The sequence below is a fragment of the Martes martes genome, assembly GCF_963455335.1.
Source record: "Martes martes genome assembly, chromosome: 11".
Taxonomy (NCBI): Eukaryota; Metazoa; Chordata; class Mammalia; order Carnivora; family Mustelidae; genus Martes; species Martes martes.
The window spans coordinates 39,609,108-39,613,342 of record NC_137899.1 but is presented as its reverse complement, the minus strand read 5'-3'; positions in this window follow the sequence as shown (position 1 = coordinate 39,613,342).

Genomic DNA, 4,235 nt, shown 5'->3' with positions numbered 1-4,235 from the left:
ATAAAAGACAGAAAAAGCCCAAAACAGTCTATATATGGAAAGCCATCATCAGTTGATATTTTGTTAGAACTCTAGAAGATGAGAGAAGAGGGGGCTTGTAGAAGGACAAAGGGCTCTGAGATAGAGCTATCTGTTACTCTAAGGGAGTAGGCATCTCAGGAAGGGAACTTTGACATAGGGTTTCCAGCATTAGCTAAGATTCTCCTATCTAAAGGAGTAGGGATACAGTAAGTCAGGGAACATCAAGGGGTTACAGCAGCAAAAACCATGAGAAGTCAGTAGCAACCAGGACGTACCGGACATCAGCAGCCCATTCCCATTTCTAGCTACCACAAAAACCTTTGAAAGTCTGGTATAACCAAGGGAGGAGGGGAAAAAAGGAGAGCCTATAATAACTGGAATAAAATTATCTACTGCCCTGAAGGATGACATTAGGAAAACTGTTCCTATATGTTTAAGTTTGTGGGCCTAAATTTGCAAATGCTCCAGATATGTGGATATTTGTACTCAAGAGGGTGGGGGAGACTTTGAATCAGCTAGGTTCCTACCTTCAGTTATTGGAAGAGCTTTTGGAACAGAATTAACATTTATTACACAGTAAGTACAAAATATTTGCTTAGATTACCTTATTTTATCTTGATAGCAATTATATAAAATAAGAACTAGTTTTCTTTCCATTTTACAGATGAGATCAAGGCCAGTCAACTTGGTAAAGTAATTCAATAAGTATATGGGGAACCTGGATTCAGCCTTAGGCTGAGATCATAAAAACCTATTTCCTTAACTTAATTCCTATATCCCCTCTCCAGAATCTATATTCTATGATACTATTAGTAAGACTATATATGTTAATAATAATAAACCTAAGGACAGGAATGCTATCTGTGGAAGACTTATTCTTCTTCCCTCCCTGACAATTTGAAAAACTCTGATTAAAAAGCCTGAAAAAGTAAACTACCCTCGCTTTAAGAGCTAACTAGAAGAGAAGACTCTCCAGTATTACCCAGTCTGCTCTTACAGCGTATCTCTGTACATTTTTTTTCCTTTTCCTATGACTGCAAATTTTTCTCAGCCATGACTGCTTGTCATTTACATTCATTGTGTTCTGATAAAGGGCTGTCATAGCTTTAAGATAGGCAATTCCACCAAAGTAACCTTCAAAAAAAAAAAAAAACAAAACACAAAACCCATCCAAAATCAAATGCTTATAGATCTCTGTCTCACTACTCCTTATCTCAAAATGAATATTTGATAAGAAAATTCTTTTGGCATATACTCATTGGGAAGGAAAAATGGATTGCATTTCCATATGCGAGGCAGTATTTTTGATGAACTTTGAGATATTCTGGTACTTTATGCACCTGTCACTTTGTTCATTCATAGCAGTTTTGTTTCCTGACAACTTGTTCATTGGTATAAAGAGGCCAGTGAGAAGTTGAACTAAATAGGGGAAGAAATTCCTAAATGCTAGTTGTATTGAGGAGTGGCTTCCTCATAAACTTGCTTCAAAGTGGAGGTCTCAGGAGTAAAGGGGCCTTAAAACCTTTCTTGGCGCCCAATACTGTGTTCCTATATCTCAATAAGGTACATTTTAGAAAACCCTGTAAGAGACAGAGACTCGATAGGTATGTTCATCTAGCAAATTCAGAGACAGAGAGATAAGTATACATATATAAATATGTATATCTATATCATATATATATGGAAGAAAATAGATGCCTTGAAGTATGAATCCAGAAACATTAGTAACTTCAACTCTCCATTCTAGGTGGTGGGATTTGGGGCAAGTTTCATATTCCACTATATCTTATTATTTTTCAAGATTCACAGTTTTCTAGAATGAATATTTCTAATTATAATAACAATTTATAAACAAAATAATGATTAAAAGGCATAGAAACAGCATTACAAGACATCTGAAAAGTATATAATGATATCTTGAAGATATCGTTAGATACCAATTAAAATAATACAAAATGTTCCATAAACTACAGACAATGCCTCTGAGAATCTTGCATGGGAAAGAGGAACAAATATATTGGTATTCAGGGAAGAAACTGCTGGATAATGCAGTGGCAGAGCAGGGCTGACTGTGTTCTTCAAGAAGCTAGAAATAGCTGAACACATAGCTTCTGGACACAATAGCAGGGGGTGAAGGGTGGGGTTAAAGTTTCTTGCTATTTCTTTTCACTCCACTCCTAATCCCACAAATTCTTTTAAAATACAATGAATTAACTTTATCAGTTTGTGTTTTTCCTGATGCAGGAGAAGGGAATCTTGGAGGGCAAATCTGTAATCAGGGTGAGAGAAACCATGATGGGTAAACACTGCACTCTGAGGTAACCTCAGGGATCTACTAACAAGCGGGTCTGGCTGTGCTCTTTATCCTCATCCGCCATTTCCACCTATCCCACATTAAGGAGCAGTGCAATGGCAGCTTCAGACAGTTAGCTTGGGTGTTTTGTTATAAGGAGTTTCCTTTTCCAGGGATGAATTATGAAGACTTTTTTTCTTTCTGTTATTTTAAAATGGGGCTGTTACATCTGAAAATGTGTTAAGTAAGTTATCATGTATTGCCTTGTTTCCAGTTCTACACATTTGATACAGGCAAATTACTCTTGAGAAGACAGCTTCCAATACTTGGAACACCAGCTGGAGTGATTCTACCAAGAGCACAGGCTAGAGGTTTAGGCATGAGGAGTGGGCTTGGCATGAGAAGAGGAAAGGAATGGTCTGATCAAGCTCAAAGGCAGACGGAATCCCTGCTGTGGCCCTTGGCTGGATCCACTTCCCTTTCTATTTGCCTCCTAATCAGAATTGTTGCTACCTACCCATTGACCTTTTTCCCCATGACACTCCCAGGTGACCCTTCTACTAAATCTCTGCTGGCTGGACGTTGGCTTCCCCCAGCCAAAAGCCAGCCAGAAAAAGACCACCTCTATCTCAATAGGCTGGAATGGAAGCAACAGCTTTAGGTCTTAATGCTCAGTCAGTCGGATATTCAACTCAATTAAATGACCATTTAGTAGGTATCTATTATGTGCAACAGCCCTGGGAGAGTAGAGAGAGAAATGCAAGAATTGAAACTATGTCTCCTCCGCCCTTGGGTACTTTGGGACCTGTTCTGGGGACAAAGCAACTGTTGTGAAGGATAAGAGTAAGCATAGCAAGAGAAATGCAGCAGTGTGTTATGAAAAAAAGGACAATCAGAGAATTTCCCCCACTGACCCTTCTCCACAACATACAACCAGGGTGCTCTTAAAAAGGTGTGTGTGGGGGGGTGACTTCATTTTCTCTGCATCCCAGTGACTCATGCAGGTCTGGCAAGCAGTGTCTGTTAAGCCATTATTTAGGAGAAGTGATATGCTATGGTGTGAATGAGAGAGCTTACTAGTCAGGTGAAGTTCAGCTAGAGAGACAGAGATGAGGGTTGGAAGAAGAACATTCTAGTCCAAAAATAAAAAAAAGAATATGTGAAATAGCTCAGAGATATATAATCCCTGCCCTTCTTCCTGTACTCATTGACTTCCACTTTATCCAGGAAATTTGAGGAGGGGTTTCTGCCCAGGTAGTTGAAAACAAGACTTACCCAGTGAAAACAGCCTAGTTGATCTCCTAACTCTAATGTAGCTCATGAGCTCATATCTGCTTGTTCCCTCCCTTTCTCCCATTCTTTTGACGAAAGAGCAAAAAGCTAAGACAAAGCACAAGCTTATACCCCACAGCCTCCCTCCTCCTGAATGGGACATGTGTGACATTCCTCCTGGGAGCTCCCAACTGTCTTAAAGTTAGTGCCTTCCTAGAGGGAAAAACAACCTTAACTTGACAATGGCTAGGTCTCAGGTATCCTGTGAGTCTTTTTTAACATATGAAAATCTTTTTGAAACCTCTGTTTTCCTTACCTCCCTCAACTCCCAAGTATATAATCAGCCATCCCTCAAACCCCAGTGCAGCAGCCCTTTCTGCCCTCAGGCCCTGTTCCCGTGCTTTAATAAAACCACCTTTTTGCACCAAAGATGTCTCAAGAATTCTTTCTTGGCTGTTGGCTCTGGACCCACCAAACCTCCCCTATATTCCAAAACCACATCACTTTCTTATCTAACCTTCCCGCTCCTTGCTCTGAGCTCCCTACATCATCCTCACACCTGCAGACTAAAGGGATAAGGCACAGGCGTGTTACCAGACCACCAAGCTAGTCTAAGCTTTCCTACAAAACAAAGTACTTTCGAGGTGGC